The sequence below is a fragment of the Megalopta genalis genome, chromosome 2, assembly GCF_051020955.1.
Source record: "Megalopta genalis isolate 19385.01 chromosome 2, iyMegGena1_principal, whole genome shotgun sequence".
Taxonomy (NCBI): Eukaryota; Metazoa; Arthropoda; class Insecta; order Hymenoptera; family Halictidae; genus Megalopta; species Megalopta genalis.
Window position 1 is genome coordinate 37437227 of NC_135014.1, and position 26826 is coordinate 37464052.

The window sequence follows — 26826 nt, forward strand, 5'->3', positions numbered from 1 at the left end:
CCGAGAAAGATAACCTACGTCGCAGAGGCGCCTGCGAAGACTGTTGATTTTTGTTAATTTTTCATAGAGGTCTAGTGATTTAAGTTTAAAATTACTTAAAATATAAAAAAATATAATATAAATGCATTTTATTTTTACAATAATGCCAAACCTTTAAAATGACTAGATTAACTTAAATAAATATCCATTGTTAGTATAAAATTGACGCCTTAGAAAAGCATGCGCCTCTGAAGCGTATGGTTATCTTTTACGTACGTTGTCATATGGTTATCTTTCTAGGGTTAAGAATCCGACGGTTAACTCGGTTAACTCTTTCTCGTCGAATATTTTACGAACTGCTGGACGAATGAAAGATCGATTTCGATTTATGGAAATAGTACGATCATCGAGTTGATGTCTGCAAATATGGAAATCCCGATCAAAAAACATTTGCGATGCAACGCGGAAACAGCAAGTAGTTGAGTCCGGTTTGGACTTTGGTTCCCACGAACAACTTCCGACGAATTTTCACACACAGAAAACCTTCGCATCAATGATTTCACTCGAACAGGCATCCAGATGATACTAAAAAAAAAAGTTATTAAAAAAGATCGTGTCCGTTCGAAAAATCTCTAAGAAATGTTAACCCTCTCCCCTCCCAAAAATTGCATTCAAATACAAAAGTAAATAAAATATTAGTCCACAAAAAAAACACGATAAAATACTAAACTTCGGAAGGATATAAAAACACACCGAAAAATATGGAAATCTTCGGTCACAAACGATTAGAAATCGAGAAAATTGAAAATGAAGAGCTGGAAAGCTTCCAGCCTTTAGGCTGGAATCGCGAATAAAATGGGCGAACGTACAGTGGTGTGGATAATTATAGGTTCAATGTTACTTTCACATTTTTACTGATAGTTGAACAAAAAGCTAGCAAAACATTGTATTTGTTTCTTTCCACATTAGAAATAATAGAAAATAGAAATACATAAATATAATCTCTTTTTTGTATTTTTATTTCAATATTAGTGAAAATGTAAAAGTTATTTTAAGCCTGTAATTTTGCACACTACTGTATAAGGAGAGGAACCCACTTTTGTCGATTACTTCGCAACACCGGAACTAGATAAAAATTGCGGCTGTCTTCTGAAATGGTTGCTGCCGATAGAAATAAAGCAGAAGCGTCATTAATATCTCTGAATGCGAAGATACGCAGTCCGATGATCAGAACTCGAGATTAAAAATTGAAACCTGGAAAAAAACAACCCGTTTACGGCGGAACATCCGGGACAAAAATCATAATTTCTAAGCTGCTCAATTATCGACCAAAATGCCTTAATAGTTTGTCAAAGAAGATACAAAGATGCATCGATCTGCATAAAAAAATGATACGATTTCATAAAAAATTCTTTATTTTTTGATTGAATAATCAAATCTTATGTTTACATAAGTGTATATCCGCGTACAAAGCTGTTGACCGACTACAATTACATATTTTTTGTTAAATGACACCGAAGAACGCAATTTCTCGCAGTTTTCATGGTATCGAAATGTACTATCTGACAAATATGTCAAGGTTACGTCAACGTTTGGTCAGGATTATGTTACTATGAGCGAATGTCCTCGTACCAAGCTGTTGACCGATTACGGCTACGTATTTTGCTAAATAACTCCGAAGACCGCAATTTTCTGCAAGGAATATTTTTATAGTATTAAAATGTATTATCTGACGAATATGTCGGAATAAGAATCCCGTGATATTTTGCGCCGCTTCTTTTAAAACCTTATCTAGAGCGTCGAAAATAAATCGAAAAAATAAATAAATCGAAGATAAATCGACTTTAATTATATCATCTCGTGTTGATTATTATATTGCATATAAGTATCACAAAATTGCTATAGATTAATTACAATGATATAATCTGTAGCCATCATTTTCTGCAAAGTTTTCATCGTAAAACGGCCTTCTATTCACAGGACAATGCAAACAAGCTGCGCTGTAAACTAACGTGTCATTTCATTCTCCTAATATTCGCTCGGCGAACTCACTCAAAATCAATCTCTGCTCAATTTTTTGATCACATAGTTTTGAATAGGTGAATATGAATATGATGCAGCGACTTTTTCGAATTTTGTCCATTGACGGCCGCAGTATGCGCCGACTGGAATCGAAAGGAAACGGAATGATGAACGATGAACGAACGAACGAATGAACGAATGAATGAATGAACGAACGAACAGACGAACGAAGAGGAGAACCGTACCTATCAGAGCCGAGGAGCAAAAGCTCCTCAGAGTAAAAGCATCGGGAGCCGCGTCCTGTCGAGAGATTAATCCCAGGAATGGCTGGTTGGCGGAGCGCACCGCGGCATCGAGCCTGTTGTCAATTGGAAGCGGTTCAAGCGTTGCGTGCAGGCCTAGGATGCAGAAGAACGAGTTATTAACGAAAAACAGTGACCAATCAGAGGCGAGAACAGTTGGCGCGAGGCGGCCGAGCCAATGAGCGGAACTGGGCTTCGTCCGCTCGTCGGCTGGGCCGCCTCGCGTCAGCCGAGCTCGATTCTTATTGGTCAGTGTTTTTCGTTGATAACTCGTAAACGAAGCCGCGGATTGCATTTTCGCTAAGGAAAAAGTTACTTCAAATGACCTCAGGAATCCCACGTTTCACGGAAATACCATAATTTTCGGATGACCTGTATTACAATGAAAATGAGTTTTGAAAATTGCTCAGAAATTAGTGTCACCCATGCGTGAACGACGCGGTGCTCAACGTCTGAAACAGTTAGCTGTGTTTGACGAGGATGCTCGTCATGGAGAAGTGGCAGAATTTTGTGTCACGACGAGTATACTCGTCGCATGTAAAAAGTAATGACCATCGGCTATTTAAATCGAAATTTTAGAGAAAACAGAAACATATTTTCAAATCTTAGGATGTTCAGAATATTTTGAGGCCAGGCCAGAATCAAGCAAACAAATAAAAAATATGAATAATTATATGAATAATTCACGATACTGGTGCTCGACGTCCAAAGTGTCATTATGCATCGTTTCTTGCTTTGCTGAGTACCACTCTACACCAGCAATCTGAATTTTTAACTTTTACAATTAACTTTCACGATTTTATAATTAATTTGTACATTTTTCCAGCGTTTCTCGTTTATTATGTATATGGTATACGTTAGTGTCAAGTGAATAAGTAAATATTAGTAACAAAATTGTTTATTTCATAAAATAAAACCGTCTTCTTGATCCAATATTTGAACAGCATCACTTACTCTGTATGTTCGACGAGTATACCCGCGCTCTGAAAAGGAGGCGCCACAGCTAACTGGTTAATCGAACAATTTTGATAACGTATACCAGCAATCTGAATTTTTAACTTTAACAATTAACTTTTACGATTTTATAATTAACTTATACATTCCTCCAGCGTTTCTCGTTTATTATGTATGCGGTATACGTTAATGTCAAGTGAATAAGCAAATATTAGTAACAAAATGGTTTATTTGATAAAATAAAAGCAAAAGCTCCTCAGAGTAAAAGCATCGAGAGTCGCGTCCTGTCGAGAGATTAATCCCAGGAATGGCTGGTTCGCGGAGCGCACCGCGGCATCGAGCCTGTTGTCAATTGGAAGCGGTTCAAGCTTTGCGTGCAGGCCTAGGATGCAGAAGAACGGTTAAGTGGAACGCGAAACGTCCGTATGTAGATGCGCCGCGGCGCGCCGGTGTATCTGCAGGGCTGCATGCCAGCCTATGACAGGCCAGAGCCGAGTGTGTATCACCGGCACCGGTATCAGGGTTATGGATGGCCCATGGGCACGCTAACCCAGTGACATCTCTAGGTCACCGCCGCGGCTCCCGAGCCACCCCCGTTTTCGTTCCGTTCCATTCCATTCCATTCCATCCCGTCCCGGCCCGTCCCGGCCTGTTCCGTTCCGTTTCTCCGTCATCGACGACGTCGCTTTTGCTTTCGTGCACAGCCCCTCGCTCAACCACGGAATATTCGGAGACACGGTTTATCGCGCGGATGATCGAGCCGCGCGATACTTTCGCTGCCGTTTTATGACCGACTACCTTGCCAGGTCGTACCTTCGATTCGGATCAGGCTCGTCCGCTAGCTCGCGAACCGATGCTTCTTCACGATAGAGACCGGTCCTATTTCCATCTTGGGACTTCATTCTTTCCTCCTGTTGGCAAATAATCTTACCGCTTGGTTCGCTATTCCGGGCTCCGCGCGTAGTTCGCTCGTTCCCGCAAACCGGACCTTCCTCGCCGGCGATTTTCCACCGCGGAAGCTCCCCTTCGTCGCGAATATTTAATTTAGCGGATTTTCTGCAAAGTTCCGCGCGCGGTGCGAACTTCCAGACAAGGGGATCTCCTCGGATCCGCTCTAATATTCAACGTAACGGGACTTTCTACACGGCGAATCTTCTTTTTGCCAAACTTCTCCCCAGCGAATCCGGATCCATAGCTCGATGCTACTCCACTTTACGGATTAAACGCGAGATTTCCGCCTCGACCGACTCGTTGCAAGGACAACATTCTCGTCCGGAACATGCCGGCGGCGTGCGCGTCGTCCGAAAGAACCGATCTGTCTCGAGGACACCGAACCTAATTTCGGCGGACCTACATCCGAGGAAGTTCCGGAATCTCTCAGAATTTCGCTCGAGATTCGCGATCGTCCAGGAGAAGAACGGAACCTGTTCGACTTCATCCGCGAGATGGTCCGCGTTTGAATGTAGGTCGATGGTTCTGGCAGAGGGTCCGCTCGCCGGAGCGTGCACGGAATCGCGTCTGGGTAGCGGCGCAATACGTAAGCGGCTTTACGACGTTCGTTCCGCAGAGAGTTCTGCAACAAAAGTTCCCCGGCACGCGTATCCGCTCGGATATCTGCCGCGATAGCCCGCTCGGCCGCAACAGCGATCAGGCTTCTCGTTATTAGACCTCGAAAACTCCCGGCGTCCGCCAACCCCGCCGATTCCAGTTCCACGAGCTCTCTCTCTCTCTCCTCTCTCTCTCTTTCTCTTTCTGCCTCGATACCGGTGTCTTCGTTCCGTTTCCGGCCAAGATTTCGCCAGAATTCGCACGCGGTTTGCCAGTCTAAAGCGCGACCGAATGCCGCGGCGACAACCTCGAGATCATTTCGAAGGGAAACGGCGGAAAACAGAGGACAGTTGCAAACATTCAAGGGTACGCAACGTTTAAGGGAAGCATCTATTACCTTGTAATTAGAGATTCGATTTCGCAGCGCTTTCCTTGCTTTCGTTACTCGAATTTGTTCAGTTGCGGCTCTTCATTCGAGATTCACAGCTCCCGTCGACTTTGTGGTGAATGTTCGCAGTGGACACAACGTTGTTTGCTACGATTTTTGAATGTACAATAAAGACTTTCTAATTGTTTATTCATTCATTTATTTGATTATTATAATTAATAATTGATCATTCATAAGTTATTTACTCAATATACAGTAAATTTTCTTTAATTGATGCTCAAATTGTACACAAAAATGGACAATTTCGGAAGAGAAGATGCGTTTATTCGAGCCTTGCGGCCCGTTTTTGTAGTCGTTGACAATCGGTAACTATAAAAACGAGCCGCAAGGTTCGAATAATCGTATCTCCTCTTCCCAAATTGTCCATTTTCGTATGCAATCTGAGCGTCAATTGGGAAGAACTTGACTCCACTTTGTGCAGTATAATTTCTTTTAGCATCTTTTAAGATCGTTAGTCGAGACAAAATCGTTAAGCTTCGTTCGGATGGAAGATGATCGTTAGACAAACTAATAACAGAATCGGTAGCCATAATATTGAAAGAGAGACTTTGACGCTGGCAGATCCTGTCTAGGAATTTTGCGGCAGGGAAGATAATAAACGAAAATTCACATTCTTTGCAATATGAAATAAGTTCCCGCATGTTTCGAAATTTACTCAGACTTGAAAATTACAGTAACTTCTCTCTAATTCATGCTTGGATTGTCCACAAAATGGACAATTTTGGAATTACCGATTGTTAACAACTATAAAAACGGGCAGCAAGGTTCGAATAATCGTGTCTCCTCTTCCCAAATTGTCCATTTTTATGCGCAATCTGAGCGTGAATTAGAGAAAATTTACCGTAATTTTCAAATCTGAGTAAATTTCGAAACATGCGGGGACTTTTGTTATTTCATATTGCAGAGAATGTAAATTTTCGTTTATCTTCCCTGCCGCAAAATTTGTAGATATGATTATATTTGGGAATTACCGATTGTTAACAACTATAAAAATGGGCAGTTAGGCTCAAATAATCGTGTCTCCTCTTCCCAAATTGTCCATTTTTATGCGCAATCTAAGCGTGAATTAGAGAAAATTTACCGTAATTTTCAAATCTGAGTAAATTTCGAAACATGCGGCGACTTTTGTTATTTCATATTGCAGAGAATGTAAATTTTCGTTTATCTTCCCTACCGCAAAATTCTTAGATATGATTATATTTGGGAATTACCGATTGTTAACAACTATAAAAACGGGCAGCTAGGCTCAAATAATCGTATCTCCTCTTCCCAAATTGTCCATTTTTATGCGCAATCTAAGCGTGAATTAGAGAAAATTTACCGTAATTTTCAAATCTGAGTAAATTTCGAAACATGCGGCGACTTTTGTTATTTCATATTGCAGAGAATGTAAATTTTCGTTTATCTTCCCTACCGCAAAATTCTTAGATATGATTATATTTGGGAATTACCGATTGTTAACAACTATAAAAACGGGCAGCTAGGCTCAAATAATCGTATCTCCTCTTCCCAAATTGTCCATTTTTATGCGCAATCTGAGCGTGAATTAGAGAAAATTTACCGTAATTTTCAAATCTGAGTAAATTTCGAAACATGCGGCGACTTTTGTTATTTCATATTGCAGAGAATGTAAATTTTCGTTTATCTCCCCTGCCGCAAAATTCTTAGATATGATTATATTTGGGAATTACCGATTGTTAACAACTATAAAAACGGGCAGCAAGGCTCGAATAATCGTGTCTCCTCTTCCCAAATTGTCCATTTTTATGCGCAATCTGAGCGTGAATTAAGAAAAATTTACTGTAATCTGTAACCAACTACATTTTCCCAAATTATTAGATTCGCAAAACGTAAGAACGGCGACGAAGCGATCGATGTCATTAAACCTCGTCGTACAATTTTCGCGGTTGTCCGCGTGGCGGTCAAAGCAACTCTGATATCCTTATCTAAAAATGTCTAAATTAAATGTAAAAAATATCATGTCCGCCGTTGGTAGAAAATGTCTGAAACGGAGGCGAAGATACGTAGTTTTCAGTTTGCCAGGCTCGTCGGGCACAATGGAAAAATGGAATCGGAACGACCGCACGGAGGGCCGCGCGCGCGGCTCTCATGCTACTTTGTCGTAGCGTCGTGGCGCGGCGGTCCCGGGCAGCCACTTTGCGCCGCTTTGCGCCACGCGACACCGTTTCTAATTACGCGGCGCGGGCCGCTCAATTACCGGGGAATCGCGAGACCGGCCCACCCTCGGCGGCGGCAACCGGCGTCCGATTTCCAGGCTTCTCCGTTGACAATTTGTGCGTCCCCGGTTCGCACGCGTCACGCGAACACGAGCGCGCGTTTTCCTCCTTTTTCCCTGTCCACCCCTGGTAACATATTGCGCGTGTCCGCTTTCGTCTGCTCTCGCCTGGGGAACGTAACGGGGATGCGCCACGGTTCCATTCTCGTATGGTACGCCAGCGTGAAAAACTTCCGGCGTGAAAAAAAAAGATCAGGGAGAACCTCGGGAAATTTCGTACATGGGAAATTCACCGCGTGGAATCTCGTTTCCACCGAATTTTTGTCAGCGCTTTCGATGGAATCTTTTCCCGTTACTTTTTATCGATCGTGCGCATTCTTCTCCCCTCCCTGGGAGGGGATGTTCTATTTGTTCGGATCGAATTGATCTATTTTGTTAGTCCCGTCTTTTATCCGGTTTTACATCCTTTTCGCGGGGAACTGTTCTAGTCTGCTTGTCCGACCGAAAGCATCCCTGTTCCACTTGCATTTCCATGAACCGTCCTATTCTACTTCGTCCGATCAAAGGCTGCCCTTCTTTCATTTGCCTCGGCAAAGGCTGCGAAAAGAATTCGCACGCTGAGAGGATTCAATGAACGTTTTAAAAAACACGCCGACGGAGAGGAAGCTTTCCCGTCGATCACTTTTCTCCAGGACTTGCTGCCGGTACTTTAATTCCGGGCGCGGTAATTTCTTCGAATTGTCCAGACTCTGATGCGGCTGTTACTTTTTTCCCTATTTCCGAATCTCCTTAGTAGAGATCAAAGTTTACCCTCGTTTCGCGATTACTGTAAATAGCTAATATTTTAATTTGTCGTTTAATATGTCAGAATTTTGATCGTACGCGCAACTCTGAATCAAAATGTATGCCGCGCTGTTCATATCGCGAAGTTAACCCTTTCCACTCGAATGGCGACTCCAAGGCGCCATTAAAAATTGTTACGTCACGTTGCAAAATAATTTTATTAATCGGATTTGTTCATATTTGAAGAATTGTGGAAGGGATAACTGTTGCATCAATCACAAAATTCAATTTCATACGCATATATATATAGATATATATGTTGTCCCTCGACGACAGTCATCCACCATTTAAATAACAGGACAACAGCTTCGTCATCTTTACCGTGCGCCTCTTCATCTTTACCGAGTTACGATTCTTCTTTGTCCAATCGCTATTCGTCTCTCGATTTTTTATTCATTTTACTTTGAATCGCCTACGAGCTAAGTTTGCTAACTCGGGTTATACCGGGTGTCCCAAAAATGTCTCACAATCCGGAAATGGCGGATTCCTCGGATCATTTGAAGCAGCTTCTTCCTTTACAAAAATTTTCTCCGAGGCGCCGTTAACGAGTTATTAACAAAAAACAGCGACCAATAAGAATCGAGTACGGCTGACGCGAGGCGGCCCAGCCAACCAGCGCACGAAGTCTAGTTCCGCTCATTGGCTCGGTCGTCTCGCGCCAGCCGAGTTCGCCTCTTATTGGTCAGTGTTTTTCGTTGATAATTCGTTAATGGTGCCTCGGAGAAAATTTTTGTAAAGGAAAAAGTTGCTTCGAATGACTCGAGGAACCCGCCAGTTTCAGATTGCGAGACATTTTTGGGACATCCTGTATATATATATGCATTAGGTTATAATTATATTATATTATTATTATATAATTGTATTATTATATATATATATATATATAAAATATAATAATAATATAATAATATATATATTATATAATTATATTATTATTATTATTATATAAAATGGAAATAGAGTGGATCAGAAAAGCTGTATTAAATTTTGCGTTAATTTGACTTCGGGTGCAAAGGGTTAATGAAACGCGCATTCGCGGCCGTCGAAATTACGGCACTTGTCGAGCTTCTATTCGATTGTCTTGCGTCTATGTGGTTCAAGCGACAAATCCAAGAGCGTAATGGCCGGATATCAGCTCGGACAACCGGAGAATCGTTAAGAATAACGTTAAATAGAGGGAGCGGTCGACTCGGACGTAATTTCCTGCACGGCCGGCAGGATATTCGTCGGGCACCCGCAGGTGGCGGGCTCCGATCGACGTCCAAAAGAATTAGCTCGGCCGACGTCGAACGAAAAACCGGCGATTCCTCCGTCGTCCCGATAAGAACTAAGCCAACGTCGCGAAGATCGATGAAGAAGGAGTGGCCGGAACGCAGACTTCCGGCTTCGCCGTTCGGAAATCAGCGACAAGAGGCCGCCGCGCCGCGCCGCGCCGTGCCGCGCCGCAGCCGCAGCCGCGCCGGTTCGATATCGGGGCCGCGAGGACGACGAAATATCCAATTTCGAAGCCGGCCAAGGGTTCCGAGAGTCCGGTGCTTTTATTGGATTCTACCTTCCCGTTCCTGGCCGGCTCTCCCCCAGGAGTATCTACGGAAATCCCCTCGTAATTCGGTACCTGAGAAATCGACTCGAATCTCGCGATTTGAAAAATGTAACAAGTACCCCGTCGATCGTCGCGCCTCGCAGTCGTACGCTTGCGGGTCTTCGTGAATTTGCCTGAGCGAACGCAGGCTACGCTGAGGGTTTATTGGAATTTCAACGCGGACGTTCCGAGAGTCTTTCGTATCGCGTACGAAATGTGCAAATTTTGATAGATCATGTCGATATCTTCAGATTTGATATGAAACTTGCAATGCAGTAACAAAGTTATTACAGAATTGTTAATGGACCGCGGATTTTATGCATTTGCGACAAAAACGAGTGTATCGAATGCAAAATAGCGGAATCATTTAAATAATTTGGAGATGTTATCTCATTGTTGTCAACTTGCTAATACAGGTAGCTCTTCTACAACACGGTTTCGCTCTAACGTGATAGGATATTTAGCGAGAATTGTATAGCACTGCTTTGTATAGCACTGCAACTTATGACACTGTTTTGCTCTACGATAAGAAAATTGCGAAAATTATAAAACCTTTGTACAACTGTGTACTTTTACAGCACTGGATAGCATGATTTTAGTTTAATATATTTGAAAACTAAATTTCCTTAAAATAATGATAGGAAGGAATAATGAACTATAGCGCCTTTACATGAAAATATAATTATTATAATTAAGGGTATATAAATGTAAGAACCAGCAAACGAGCCAACATTACAGACTTTTTAAACAGGATAGAAGGTGCAAAAATTCCGAGAAAAAGGTTCTCGTTTGATTGTACTGAGTAGTGACGAGGAAGAAATTGATGAAATTAAAGTTACATCAAATGAAATTAATATCTTTTGTTTTCTTCTTCATATTGTGTTATACATACGTTCATATTTTTAATAAAGGTTAAGTTGCTTATATGGAATTTAAAAAAAATGTTTGTTTTTAATAAGTTTTCAGAACGTAACCCCTGTGCTTTTTGTATTGGCTCTGGGTCTCGTATCACACAATTTCACACAACATGGCATTTTCTAGGATTACCCGTATTATTAATAAAAGGAATAAACGTCTATGTAGTTCCTACATTTTAGAATTTTCATTTCGCATAAAGATCCACGGTCTAATTATTACGTTTTGCAAGAATAGTACAATAAAATACGCATTTTTCACCGTTTGTGGCCACTTGTACTCCAGTTCTTTGATACCATTTCCAGCCTCCATAAAAATTTCGCAAATGAACCATGCAATTCCGCAGATTCTTTACCAAGAATAGTTTACAGCAGGGGTGTCCAACTCAAAAGCTAACTTGGACCAAAAAAATAAACAATGCTTAACTTTAGGTGGGCCGCAAAAAAAAATCAATGTTCATAGAAACAAATATTTTTATTTTGACTAGTACATTGTCATAAACATATATAAAGTTAAATTATTGTTTACGTCCTGATACTTGACATCTCTTTTCTGATACTATCTTTCCTATTTCGGGAGAAATTTTATTGGCCGAATCCCGCGGGCCGCGAGTTTCACACCCCTGGTTTACAGTACAGAAAAACGGTTTCAGAATTAACTGTACCTGCCCACCAGGGACATTTATTGCGAATCTGGCCACCGCGGAGGTGGCGCAGATATGTTTCCTCGCCAGATCTGGCATACACGAGAAATTTAGTACCTACCCCCCGACGGAACACCTACGAGGGGTCCGAACGTGGGTAAATCGCCGCCTTCGCTCATCGTTCATTAGGCTGGGTACGGAAGACCCAGTCTTAACTCCGCGTCCGTGTAAGGAGTTTTGTGGTTTGCTTTGCCCCCAAAGTGCCACACGACAGCAATTGTACAGCGTGTCAGGCTAGGGGGCAAGCCCACCAGGGACAATAAATTTACTAGTTTGAAGTTCCACTGACCGCTAGAAATTGTAGCCACCTTCGAATAAGAAGATACGAATAATAACAGAGAGACGGCCAGAAACGGTGCACTGTCCGCAACCGGTACACCGGTTGCCCTAATCGTTCGTGTGACCGGTGCTGGTTGGTTTAGCGTAAAACGACACGAAACAAACAAACAAAGCAGCGAAAGCAGGCTAAACCGGTCTATCCGGCAGGATCTTGTTCGGGTAAAATTTCCGGGGATGAACAGCAGCGGCATAAAAGCGCTCCGGCGCACGTTATCGCAACAAAAACTGTTCTAAGCGGCGAACTCCGTTTCCGGATAGTTCTCGCGCAAGAATCCGCGTTGCCCGGAGATCCGCAGTGATAACGATCCGCGGGAATCCAGCTCTGCGAGGCGTATCGCGGCTCCGGCCGCCTAAACTTTCCAACAATGCCCGGAACCGTTCATTATCTTAAGCGGGGTGGGCTCGAGGGGGGGAGGAGTAAAAAAGCTATGTAGGTTCGAAATCCATTGCCGCGCGTTCGCCGGGCGGTTTTATTGGCGGAACGCGGCGCAGGGGGCCGGTTTCCGACGTTTTCTGTCATTTTAATCCTCGTTCGCGTTGTCTGGCCTCGTCCCCGGTCCCCGGTTCGCGAGTCTGCAGCCGCGGAACGGTGCCGTCATGTGAGCTCCGTTCATAAATGCAACCGCTCCCTCCCTCCGACAACCTCCCCCTCTCGCAAACCCCTTTCCTGGCCCTGGTATTCTCCTTTTTGGCTCCCTTTCTGCCGCCGGACCAGCCTATGAATTTGTCAGCAGGATTTCGGAGCCGCGTAACCCAGACCGGGACACGAGGTAATGAGAAAATCGAGCGCGATAAAACCCGGCGACAAACAACCCGGCCGGATTAATTTTCAATTCGCTGCCTCGGAAATCAGCCGCCATTCACCGGTCCCCTCCGCCCCCCTCCGGATCGGTGTATCGCTTTGTTTCCTGCACAGCCTGCCTCCTGCCGATCCCGCCTCCCAAGAGGGACGACCGATATTTCGGCCGCGATTGAAATTTTCTCTTTGTTCGGCTCGCTCGTTCGCGGCGAGCCGTTACTTCCCTTTTTTCCCCTGCGCCAACCCCAACTCCCCCCACTCTATCTTCATTTCTCTCTCTCTCTTTCTCTTTCTCTCTCTCTCTCTCTCTCTCTCTCTCTCTGCCCACACCTCTCCCGAGAGAACCAGCAGGGAGCTCTTAAAATCTTATCTCCCAGCCGCATCTAGAGTATCGTTTCTCTATGCGGAATCCGTGTCACTGAAAATATGTGTCGACGTTCCGACGATATTTAACAAAAGTTCTTGCTCGAGTCTTGCGGCCACTGCGAGGATAGACTGAGGATTCTGCCGGGTCGAGGCGGAGTTAGAGGCAGAGATATTTTTTTCACGGGTGCGGAGAACTGTGCTTACGGTCTCCGCGAAGTTTTGCGTCGATACCTCGATTGGTCGCGGTTCTAGATTTTTTTAATCGCTCGGAGATTGGTTTCGAGTGAAAGGAAAAGAGAGTCGCGACTTCCTCTGGATATCGCGTATCGAGAAATTATTTTTAGAAGCCCGTGACTGATGAGTGTTTTTTTGGAGCTTCCTGGAACTGTCCCCAAAGGTTCCGCGAAGTTTTGTGACGATATTTCGATCGGTTGTATTCCTAGAATTCTTTTAGTGGAGCTGGATCCGTGGCTTGAAATAGGGAAAATTTGTCCGAGGATATCGTGTACTGAAATATAATTTCTGAGTACTATGGCTGCTCTAGGGATGCAATTATTTTTTACGGGAATACTGGAAGTGTCCTCGATATACCTGAAAAATTTTGCGGTGATATTTTGATCGATCGCCGGTCTAGAATTTTTCGAACCAAGGATACACTGATAGCTAGAACCAAGGAGAAATTGTCAAATTTTTCCAAAATTATTCTACATTGAAAAATAATTTACGAGAACGCTGAGAGCACTGCAGACACAATTATTTTTCCAGGACTTCGTGGAAATGTCTTTGAAGTCTCCGCAAAATTTCACAACGATCTCTCGCTTGGTTGTTTGACTACAATTTTTTGAGTTCAAAAGTGCAGTAAAGATTTTCATTTTTCTAAGTAATGCGTCCGAGATCCGGCATAAAAATTCGAGAAAATCGTGGACTCGCGAGGAATGATGGGTTTTCACCGTTTCGGCGCCGAATCGAACGCTGTCTGTTTCTATAAATAGCCCAGCCGGTGTTCCGCAGACGGCTGACAAAGGTTACTTTAGCCACGCGTTTCCAAAAATCGCCACATTTAATCGAGTTTCCGGAGACGTCCGGAAATAGACACCTGTCGGGCGAAAACGGCGCGGACGCCGGTTTATTTGCGGACCCGGAACGGAACGCGGAATAGGAATTTGCGAAATCGTTGCAACCGGTAGTCGGGGGAGGGCGAATTTTCCCTCGGCCGGCAAAGTTATTCAAGGAACGCATGCATAATTGATGCCGTGTGCATTGTGAGTCAATCAGGCTGATTAAACCGACTTACGATGGAAAAATTGTAACGTCTGTGTTAAATTCAGTTCGTTAGAGATTACATTATTCTCACTTTCGTTACCAAGAGCAACCATTTTCGCTCGCTATACCGGGCCAAGCTGTGCAAAATCATTTTTATCTATAACCTATTATATATTTTTCTGTAAACAAATATTTTTCTTCTCACTCTGTGAGAATTCTCTAAACTTCTATACGTTCTCCTTTATGGAGTATTTTGTTAACTAATGGGTAACTTCCCGTGCATATTTAATAAATAAATAAAAATGCATTACTGTGTAACTGCAGTTATTGTTTCGGTGAAATTTTGTCTGATCAAAGGTCGTCCATATACTACTTACAAGACTACCGTTCGACTTTATTCATTTATTTATTGAATATATACGGGAAGTTACTTGTTGGTTATAAAAATACATAAAAAAATATTTCAAAAAATACGGGAAAGAGATTTAGACTGTTCGACATAAGCTGTCCTTCTTACCTCTCTCAGCCGCTTCCGGAATCAGACTCTATTCTATTCGACCCTCTAAAGAGGCTACACCTATTCTCTGCTCGCCCGATTTAAATCTGCACTCGTCTGGCAAAACAGCCTCTTTCACCGACTCGGAGCGACGCTATATTCTCTCCTCATCTAGCTAACTGCCCTCCATGTTCCCACAGTCCAACCACAGTCATCCCAATCCACTGGTCTAATCCAAACAGCCTGCACTTGTCCCATCAAACAGCAATCCACTTCCTCGACCAGGAGACAAAGTCGACGAGCCTCGGCCGTATCCGCGGCACGCATTTTCTCCCCGGGCAGGGGGGAAGCATCCATATAAACATCCGTTCTAATTACCGGAGTACAATCGTCGTGAAAAAGTAATGCGGCAGAGGCGCGCGTGCCCATCCCGCAATCAGCGGAAAAGGCAGAGAGGCGGCGTGCGGCGGCTGCTATTGCCGCGCAGCTTGGCTAACACCCTAAATCCTCGGCGATTGTCAGAGCGGAACCGTCAAGGATACGGAACGGTGGTTCGCCAGTCAGCATCCCGGGTCACGCGACTATGTAATCGGACAGTTGGGTGGCGGGCCAGGGACAGAAACAGAAACAGAAACAGGGGCGAAGGCTGGGACAGGGGCAGGGACAGGGACAGGGCCGGCGTTGTTTCGGCCGTCGGGGCTGAAATTTTCGGTCGTTGCATGAATTTGGCAGGGACAATGTATCACGTTCGGCCGGCGAGCGGGTAATAGGCGAGCCGGAGAGGCCAGAACCGCAACGTATCTGCAGTACAAGCCACATTCGTAGCACGGCGGAACTCTGCGCCGCGGCGCACGGCCAGCCCGCATCCGTGCACACCGACACAACCGCCGCTCCACAGCGCACACAGGTGGAACGCGTTTATGGGCTGGCGCGCGCACAAAGGCGAGCGAATGCTCGCTCCGCTCGCTCTGTTCGCTCTGCTCGTTCGGCTGGCGCAGGGTCGTCTGCGACTCGCGACGCAAAGTGGAACGGAACATCATTTTCGTGGACGTCATCGGGAAATCGTCGATATTTTGTGTCATAGCTGTGTTAAATTGATTAAAATGTTTAAATAAAAGAACATGGGAAAATGGAGGAACGAGAGGAGAATTCTAAAGCAGAAAAATTAGCTGCTGATTGCTGCGTTTAATGAAATAAAGGTTGCTAAACGATGAAATTTTAATGAAGTTAGAATATTCATAATTTTTGTAGATAATTATTGTTAATAAGATAGCCAATAATATGGGAAACATTGAGAACTTATTCAATGAAATAACCTAGGCATTAATTATTATACTGCGGATTTTGATAGGATAGGTGAAACATAAAATAGTGAACAAAATTAGAATAAACTAAAAACGTTGATACGTTAATTACAACTTGTTAGAATTATTTAAGAGAGAAATAAGATTGCACCTGGCTCCTACGTCTTGCAATTCGTGCAGACAATTTTTATTTTGCACAAAGATCCGCAGTCCGATAATTATTTAAAGTGGAGCAACTGGAAAGAAAAAATGGAATTTTCGCAACAGTCAGATTCGCATGCGTTTTGATTAAACCTGATACAAATGTAAAGTTCATTTCTTTGTGTTTGCTTCTGCTACGATCACTTATTAACACTTTAATGGCCGCTCCCGCAACATGCGTGTGATGCTACCGCCGAAGATTATTGGAAAAACAACAAAAAGGACGAAGAATCTTTCTTTCTATTTAATAAATTGCGCTCATACTTAACTCGTTTCGTATACAGTGTGTCTCAAAAATATCTCGCAATTCGAAAGTAGGGGATTCCTGAGGTCATTTGAAGCAACTTTTTCCTTAGCGAAAATGCAACCCGCGGCTTCGTTTACGAGTTATTAACGAAAAACAGTGACCAATGAGAGGCGAGCTCGGCTGGCGCGAGGCGATCGAGCCAATGAGCGGAACTAGGCTTCGTGCGCTGGTTGGCTGGGCCGCCTCGCATCAGCCGTACTCGATCTTTATTGGTCACTGTTTTTCGTTAATAACTCGTTAACGGTGCCTCGGAGAAAATTTTTGTAAAGGAAGAAGTTGCTTCAAATGATCCAAGGAACCCGCCGTTTCCGGATTGCGAGACATTTTTGTGTAAATTAGTAAATTTCTGTAAATTAGCAAGTGCGTGGATTAAAACTAATGATGATGATCCTGTTACATCTCGCGTCGTTCGTCCCGATCCAGTTGAAAGATTAGTCGGATGAATAAAACATCGATTAGTTAAAATATCGGTAATAAACAAAGGGTGTACGAAGGGATCGTCGTGTTTGCTATGCGAATAAAATTAAAAAACCATACATACTTTATGTGTAAGACTTGCCAAGTACTTTCACATGTAGGTGATTGCTCTGATAATTATCACGCGAAGGAAAAATATGAAATTCGTTGTATCAAATGTGTTGTTATTGTTGTTGTTTCTTGTTTTATGTGTACGTTCGCACACGTTGAATTATTTCACGAATTTACATCAAGTTGTTTTAAATTAATCCTTCGAAAATATTGCCGGCCCCTGGCGACGTTTGGCCGCGTGGACGCGCGGCCATTAAAGTGTTAAAAATTCAACGAAGCTGCAGTACAAAATTTCGACAATCAATTCGCCCGGCCGGTGGTGTTCAAGAACATAGACGCTCCGTTCCACTGTGCGACGTCGCCGTGCGACGGCCGAGCACGTGCAAATATCGGCTCGCAAACACGCCGCCGATTAGCCCTCCGCGACCCTGCCGCCGCTTCCGCGATGCCGTGACTTAGGGCTGGCTAATTTCGGACCCGAAGCACCGCCGCTTCCGGCCACCGTCGCGCTGCCTTTATGGCATCCCGGGCGCACCATGGCGACCCGGCCGGAGCCTCGCAGCGTTATTACTCCCGGCGAAAAGGGATCCGAGAGGGATCTTTGTTGATCCATTTACTTGGGAACTATTTACTCGGTGCACTAATTCTGGAATGAACCCCGACGCTGGCGGGGATGAACTGTTTTCTCGATTACCGTTCGAGCCGGCGCGGCGTCGTCCATTCATCGCGCTTCCACTATTTTCACAGGATATCCAAAGAAAGACGCGGCTCCTTCTTCCTCCTCATTGATAATTTTAGTAGAAAGATACGAGAAACGTTGAACGCGTAATCAACTTAACAACGTAACTTTTCGATTTCAATTCGGTTAAATAAATTACCGGAAGTTTGCGGAATCCTCGAGCTGATTGGCGTGGCAGTCTGAGTGTTAGATATGAACGAACGCGGTAATTGAAAAGTGATTTCGGAGTCGCAACTCGATGGAATGAACGCGAGACATCAAATAATCAGTTATCTACATAGGTATTGAAATTTTACAGGACTTTAATGTTAGATTTGCGGAGCAGTAAAAGTAGCTTTTTTCTATTAGTTTATAAAAGTAATTATTTTGATCATCTTTTAAATTTTCGTTGCAAGGCCAGATAAAAAAGTTCAAAAACGAGAGTTTTTTTGGTTTTATCTGTCATTGCAAATAATAGCAAAATTAAAAAAAAACATTTTGGTCATTGTCTAGTATACTAGTCCCTCTATCATCTAAAAAAAAATTCAAGTCACTTAGTCCAGTTTTAAAAAAAATTATTATATTTTAAAAGGTGTACGAACACTTCTGCGGGGCATTGTATATTATATAATATGAAATAGCATCTCCTCTTCCCAAATTGTCCATTTTTGCTTGCAAGCTGAAGGTCAATTAGGGAGAATTTACTGTATTGTAATATTTGCCACAATTAATCCTTTGCACTCGAAGCTAAATTAACGTAAAATTTAAGATAGTTTTTCTAACCCGCGGTACTTCCATTTTATATAACCTAGTGCATTTGGAACATGCGAAATTGAATTTTGCAACTCGTGCAACAGTTACGCTTTCAACCGTTCTTTCAATATAAACAAATTTGATTAATCAAATTATTTTGAAACGTGACCTAACAGTTTTTAATGGCACCTCGGAGTCGCCGCTCGAGTGCAAATTATTAATAACAGATGTATTGAACAAATAACTCACAAATTTGCATTATCATAAACTGTATTAATTCGCAATAATAAATAATCGTAAATTAAGGAATTAGTGACCCGTCGTTTTGACGAGTTCCGTAAATCTAGTGTTAACCCTTTGCACTCCGCTGTCCCCTCTCGTGGGACATTAAAGTTTATTGGTGACTTCGGGGAATTGAGTTATTTCAGCGCAACTTTTTGAGTCATGCATGTTTCCCTGAAGTTTTCTCTTGAAATGGCACTAGAAATCAAATCAAAATATAGTAAAATTACTAAGATATATACAAGGAAATGTCAGCGAATTTTGACGAGAACGTGAGATGCGTGCTCACGACGTTCCAAGCACTTCAAAGACGCCACTTGAAAAGAGCGATAAGGCAAGTTTGTAGAAGAAAGATCGGTATGCGAACATAGCACACACTGTATAGTGAGATTTATAATCATAAAATCTGGAGGAAAAGATTTTCAAAGCTGAACTGTCTGGTTTGAAGCGTCGAGCGATATAGATCTAACGAGTGAGAAAATCGGAAAAGTGATTCTTCTCTTGGTAAATAAATTGCTTGGTAAAAGTTTTTTTGGTAAATATTATCTTGTGAGTTAGTAATAAAAATTAGAAAATTTCAACCTATGTATTTATTCATATTTTTATTAGAACAATGGCAAAACGTTCAAACACGAATGAGTCTCATAACACAAGTAGTAGTGAAGATGAGCTCCAGATAGACGTTTATACAGATATGTTAGAAATGTTACACAGAAATGTTACTACAGATATGTAGAAGGTTTTCTTCTACAGTTAGTCTATCGTTTTGATAACAGTGATAGTGATATCGTCCAAGCAACAAGGCGACGAGAGAAAGAGTTCGCATAGATAGCGATTACAACATCAAAACAAAATTATAAAACAAACAATAACGAAATTATAAAAAATAAAATATTGATATTTTTGCAAATTTCTCGATTTCAGCCAAATTCATATAAGTCCAATATCATTATAATATGTTAGTTAGTTCTAAAACCATACTAAATAATACGAGGGTCTGTAAATGCCCGTTTCTGCGGAAAAGTGGCGCTGAGTAGCTGGTAGCCAACGTCCAGAATGGTTCGGAGTGCTAAGGGTTAAGAAGCGTGACGGACCATTCGTGGCACGAAGTATGAATCTCAAGGTTTCATCCTCCAGCGCGGAATATTCGTGCAAGAAGAAACTCTTGAGGGGATCGCCGGAAGGAGCCAAGCTCCACCCCGGTTTCCATATATTTCTTGGAAGGACGATTCGCAGAATCAGCTAACTTCCAGATCTTGATCACCCCGGAGCCCTAAGCCCTCGAGCAGCCCCCGATTGGTGAAAGTTCTCCCCAAGAGCGAAGCAAAGCCGCGGCTCCAAAGGTTGCACGGACGCGTAGAGCACCGGCCAGAAGCATCCGGGGATGACTAGGAACTGTGACTACATGGGAGTTGCAGTCCGGATGCCGGCAGCCCCAAGCAATCAGGGAGTCCCACCCCTTCTAACCTAGCTAGTCAGTGCTGCGGTTGCACCATTGTGGCGGCGGCGGTAGCCCCATATCGCGGAGTAGGGTGCTCGCATCTGCCGTGAGAATTGCGGTTAACCGGACCGCGCAGTGTCCTGCTTAAATGCCGGAGTTTTAGGAAGGACTCGCGAACGCGGTCACCCGGGTACCTGCTGCCAATAGTGACAGCGCACGGTGCTGCTACAGAAGCCCGAAATCATGATCGAAACGATGACGTGTCGTCGACGTCGATGACGACGCGATGGGAGCGACGAAGAAATATATTAGGTCTACCGGAAAGTTCTGTCCGTTTTTGAATTGAAATATAACACAATTTTCATACATTTAATAATATTTATTGTAGAATATACTTTCCATCGTTACTTGTGACTTCTTGCCAGCGTGATGGCAACTTGTAAATGCCATTTTAAAAAAATGATTTATTTTTAGAGGCGAAGAACTCAACTAGTGCTCGGTTGACATCAGCTTCAGTTTTGATTCTTTTTTCCTGTAAAAAGTTTTGCAAAGAGAGAAACAAGTGATAATCGGAGGGTGCTAGGTCTGGGGAGTATGGTGGATGCGACAGAATTTCCCAGCCTAGCTCTGCGATTGTCTGACGAGTCGCCAAAGCAGCATGTGGTCTGGCATTATCATCGGTAGCCATGTTTTCACGATCGCGTCTCGCTTAATAATGACATGAGACATCTTTGTTTCAGTTTATTTAGGAGAGTACATGTGTGTAAATGCAATGATAAAGAGAGATAGTCATATATGTCTCAAATCAACATCTGCATACGGATTGAAACTTGAAGTGACACTATCGGACAGAACTTTCCGGTAGACCTAATATTTTCTGTCCCGAGGATGAAATCGAGAGAAGTGCGTTGGACTGAATGCAGATTTTTGTCAACATTTGGGGATTCGTAATCAGAATTCTCGGAAACGTGCAGATTCCAATTTTTGAGAAAATCGAATCATTTTTTCGGCTATCCGGCCGCTATATTGGATTCGCCATTTTGTTCTTCGAAATTTAAAATTCAGATTCTCGTGAATTCAGATTCCTAGATGAAAATCTTCGTATGTACAAAGGGCCTAGCCAATTAAGATGGTCAAAATTGCCCTTAGAGGTTTTTTAATGAGTTCGATGGCTGTGCAAAATTTCAACCCTGTAACTTGTCCGTGAAGGTAGTTGCAGGGTAAATTGGATTTCGGCGCTTTTCCGCCCATTTCCCCCCTTCGGTGACTTCTTTAGATTTAAAAAAAAATGTGGTTTATTTCGGACATCAAGCCGAGTATTATAGAATTTTTTCAGATTTTTTGGTTGCAAGCTGTGGTTATCAAAAATGGAAAACCAAAGAAAATCGGAAAATTGAAGATATCTCTAAAACAAAAATACTATGCCACTCTGAAATTAATTCTCTGATAAGGTACTATCACGAGCAACGCGCTCGATTTTTCTCAGATTTTTCGTAAAACTGCGACATCGTAAAAGAAGATGAAAATATTTGTCGACGTTTTTGCTGCGAGGACGAAAGTTACTACTTCTTGAGTTTAACGCAAGTATAGATTAAGTAATTTCAAACGTTATTACATTGAAACAAGCAATTTTGTAATCTAGAAAATGCGATCTAAGGAAAAGTAAAAATTGTGATGTGCACATTGCAATATACATGGTGTTCGGAAAATCGTGGTACAACCAGCAAGTGGATGGTTCTACATGCAAAAATAAGTTGAGACAGAGGAATAAAATTTTTTTATTTAAGTCTCCGTTTTCGAGAAAACCGAGTTTAAAGATGCGTCAAATTCGCGTGGCTTTTAATATGACGAGAAATATAATAGAATTAATATATCATGACTAGACGCGTCAGAGTTGAATCCTACTCAATAGTATTACTTTCTCAACCTAATATTTCTCAAAAACGGAGCCTCAAATAAAAAAATGTTATTCCTCTTTCTCGACTTATTTTTGCATGTAGAATCACTCCCTAGCCGGTTGTACCACGATTTTCCGAACACCCTGTATACCTAAAGGTTCATACATGTTTAAACGTCTTCGGTTGGCGGAGTGGATAAGATGGCCGACTACGGAGACACTATTCTGGGGCTCCGTTTTCATTAGAATCCTTTATTTGGCTCCCAAAATTTGTCCGAGGCCCGGACACTTTGTTGCTCGGCCCGCCAGGTGGTTTGTCGCGGCTCGTGTAGGGCCTCGTTTGAAGACTCGTCTTGCCGGGTCCCGAAAATTCTGGGAAGCCCGAGGGCGAGAGTCGTCGCGACGGATAAAGCCAGCGAGGGTCTAATCCCTTTACACGGTGGCTCGGACTTGAACGCGAGGCCTCGGGGTGAGCCGGTCCTCCGAGGACACCGCGAACCGTTCGCGTTCCCGTTCCCGTTTCCTCTGCGGGGCTCGCTGCGGGCTCGTCGAGCCGAATAAAAAATTCCCGGCGAGGATATCGAAGGATCGGAAGGAGGATACGCTGGAGGATCCTTGACCCGGTTACCGGGACCTGGCCGCAGAACATCAACCTAACCTGCAGCCAGCCAGGTCCGAAAGGCCTGTCTTTAGGAAGTCGTTAAAGCGAAAGGTCTCTCCCACTTTCTCTCTCCCCTCTTCTCTCTCTCTCTCTTTCTATCTCTCTCTCTCCCCTCTTCTCTCTCTCTCCCTCTCTCTATCTCCGTTCGTTTCTCTCCTTCTGCTCCCTCCGCTCGTTCTTAAACCGCGCAACACTGTTTCGCGGCTCGTTATTGTCGCGACTCGAGCTTCTTCCTCTCTGGCATCTATTAAAATAATAACGAGGCAGGGTGTCTCGGTTCCTCGCCGATGCGGGACTCGTATCGAGTTTCCCTCGACCTGCTGCGCCGGAAACGGCCTGTTCGAGCGGCCAACGAGACGCGATTTAACCGAGCACGCCGGCAAAATTAGTGGCGGCACCCGAATATTCGCTAAAAAAAAGAAAATAATAAAGTCCTGAGAACGATTGATCGTGGTGCGACTCGCGGTCGTTTCGATTTCGGCGAGGCTGGCTCCGGCCACTGGTTGTCCTTATTCCACTTGTTCCACGATTCAAGCGTTCTACTTGCCCGCCGCATGGCTGACCTATTCTACTCGCCACGTCGATGCGCCGCATTTATTCTACTAATTGTACAGTAACGCGCAGTTCTTTCGCTCGTCCGATCATCGATTGCCATTGCTCCCTTCGCCAAAATCGCGAGCTTGTTCTATTCCACTTATTCGAACTTATAGAACTGTACCCATTCTTAACGACAATAATCTATTCCAGAATAAATTATGTCTGTTTCACATATCCGATCAACGCTGAAAGTACCATCGCTGATAAAATGATCGCGTTCACGTTTCTTATTTTGCGATCATTGGAATCATAAAGCCGTTTGCATTGCAAAATTGTCGATTTCTTTGTTCAAATACGCACTGTTACGAAAATTACGAAAAATTTCAATAAGTTTGGTCTTATCATTTTTATAATGCAACAAGTATCAGTAACGTTTGGACCTTGGCACGTTTAATGGTAAAAAAAAACAGTGACTTGTTGTGTTCGTGATTGTTCCTATGCCACTATTTTATCATAGAATGAAAATTATTTGATTTCTTTGAACGATAGCGAAGCACACTCTATTTGTCTGGTTTGAAACTGTGCTCATTCCACTTGTCTGTTTCAAAACCGTACTTATTCCACTTGGCTGATCAAAAACAGTGCCTGTTCTAATTCTACTTCACGACCGAAGACTGTACTAATCCCACTTGTCCGACCAAAGACCACATCCAGACCACTTCTCTGACTAAGAACTTCGGCTATCCTGTTTGTCTGGCAGAAAACTGTGCATGCTTGCCCGACCAAAAAGTGTCTATTCTACTCGTGCAACCAAATGCTGTATACGTCCTTCACTTGCCCGAATAAAGGTTGCATTCGTTCTACTTGTCTGACTAAGAACCCCGTTTCTCAGAATAGAAACTGTACCTTCTTGTCTGGCTAAAAGTTGTCTATTCTACTAGCGGAACCATATGCTGCGTTCTGTTCTAAATTAACGCTCGAACTACGGGGTTCGGGTCCATTTGGACCCAAAGTATAAATATTGTTATTTGCTTATCTAGATTTTGATAATTATTTGACTATATAGTATTCTAGTTTCTTTTATTTGATTATCTAGTTTCTAACAATTATTTGACTATCTAGTTTCTGTCTACTTTCTGACAATTATTTGACTATCTAGTTCTTGACAATTATTTGACTATCTACTTTCTGACAATTATTTGACTATCTACTTTCTGATCATTATTTGACTATCTACTTTTTGACAATTATTTTACTATCTACTTTCTAACAATTATTTTACTATCTACTTTCTGACAATTATTTTACTATTTACTTCCTGATAATTATTTAACTATCTACTTTCTGATAATTATTTGACTACCTAGTTTCTGACAATTATTTGACTATCTACATTCTGACAATTATTTGACTATCTATTTTCTGACAATTATTTTACTATCTTCTTTCTGACAATTATTTGACTTTCTAACAATTATTTTACTATCTACTTTCTGCTCATTATTTGACTATCTACTTTTTGACAATTATTTTACTATCCACTTTCTGACAATTATTTGACTATCTATAATACTTTCTGACAATTATTTGACTATCTATAATACTTTCTGACAATTATTTGACTGTCTAGTCTCTGACAATTATTTGACTATCTACTTTCTGACAATTATTTGACTATCTATTTTCTGACAATTATTTTACTATCTACTTTCTGATCATTATTTGACTATCTACTTTCTGACAATTATTTTACTATCCACTTTCTGACAATTATTTGACTATCTATAATACTTTCTGACAATTATTTGACTATCTACTTTCTGACAATTATTTGACTATCTATTTTCTGACAATTATTTTACTATCTACTTTCTGATAATTATTTAACTATCTAGTTTCTGACAATTATTTGACTATCTACTTTCTAACAATTATTTAAAAATTTCACATGTTTCATGATGACTCATAGAAACAGTAACGTGTCTGGAAGAACCTTGACATAATCTTGACAAAAATTCATGAATAATATTATAAACAATCTTAAATAAACATAGTTATAATTTTGTCAAAAAGCTCCGCCGTGCAAATATTAAAAATCAACAACAACGTATCCGATTTGTTCGTCTAGATACAGTTCTAATTGCCCTTTCTCGATACGAAACAGCGTCTAACCTACTTGTCTCCCTAACAACGTAATTACCGTACTCTGTCTGAGCATAGGATGCGGCAGTTCCACCGCAGAACACGCGGAATCGCTATTTAATCGGCGCGACGTCCCGGTCGAAACAGCGGCGTCGAAACGGTACGCAACGACGATCCTATGCGAAGCGGGAGATCCTCTCGGCGAAGAGAGTGTTTGCATCGCGGTGACGGCGAGCCTCGAGTTTGTCGCGGCGCGTAAATAAATGATTTCGACCCGAGGGAATTGCGCACCGCTCGGGGAGAACCGGCTCCGCCGCGATTCACTGCTCGATTTCTAGACCCTGCAGCTCCTGCCGGCGCTGGCGCCGCTGTTTGCTACCTCTTGTTGCCTGTCGTGCTCGAATCGGGCTTAATTGGTTCACTAGAAAACACCGCTGCAGTAATCGCGGATCCTCCTCCAAGACAAATCCATTCTTCGCGTCGACAATTTATTAGACGCGTCTGCCGAGAAAGCAACACGCTCTGGTCTCGACGATACCGTTCTGCAAAATCCGATTATGTTCATTTGATAAGAGAAGCTTCAGAAGGATGTTCCTTTCATTCGGTCCACTCGAATTCGATGAAATCGCGATGCTCTCTCTGGGCAACAATTTCATCGCGACTCGCGAATGAAGATTCGTCGAGCCATTTTTAGAAGAATTATTTCTCTCTTGACTTCGAAGAAATCGTGGTTGGGGAACGCCATTGTGAACTACGATCAGACCGCGGATTTTTACGCAAAATAAAAATCGTCTGCATCGATTGCACGAAATGGAAATGCACTAAGTAGCAAGTTCGTTCTTCGTTTAATCGTTTTAACAGATGCAAAATAATACGTTTTAAAATACTTTTAATGTTTTTGATATTTTAAGCTGCGTCCACCACATTTTTCCGTAAACGCATAAAATCAGTGGTATAAATATGACACAGCCTGTTGGCCGCGTCGGTGCAGGACCCGTAAGAGAGACGTCTCGCGACCTTGCCCAACCAGCGAACGATCGACGCTCGCGCGAAACACCGATAGAGCAGTTCCAGAACAGAATGGCAAATGAATCGCGATGCAAGGAGAGTTGAACGCATCGCATCGACTGGGCTGGTGACGGACCGCGGGGGTTGAACGGCGTCTAAATATTTGCTCGGAGGAGGCAGAAAGCCGAGCGACGACGCGCGCGGATGTGAAACCCGCGGCGCCGCGTGGAGAGAGGAGAGAGATGCGCCCGA

General features: G+C 42.8%; 1 protein-coding gene and 1 long non-coding RNA gene across 4 annotated transcripts in view; both read right to left on the reverse strand.

Moving 5' to 3' along the window:
* LOC117225352 (acetylcholinesterase) overlaps nt 1–26826 on the reverse strand; it is a 132754-nt gene that overhangs the window by 76411 nt on the left and 29517 nt on the right. The gene's annotated exons all lie outside the window — the stretch shown is intronic.
* On the reverse strand, nt 1377–2428 carry LOC143263847 (uncharacterized). Its single transcript, XR_013037172.1, has 2 exons — nt 2247–2428; nt 1377–1671 (listed from the first exon to the last, which is right to left on the reverse strand). It is a non-coding gene; the product is annotated as an uncharacterized LOC143263847 (long non-coding RNA).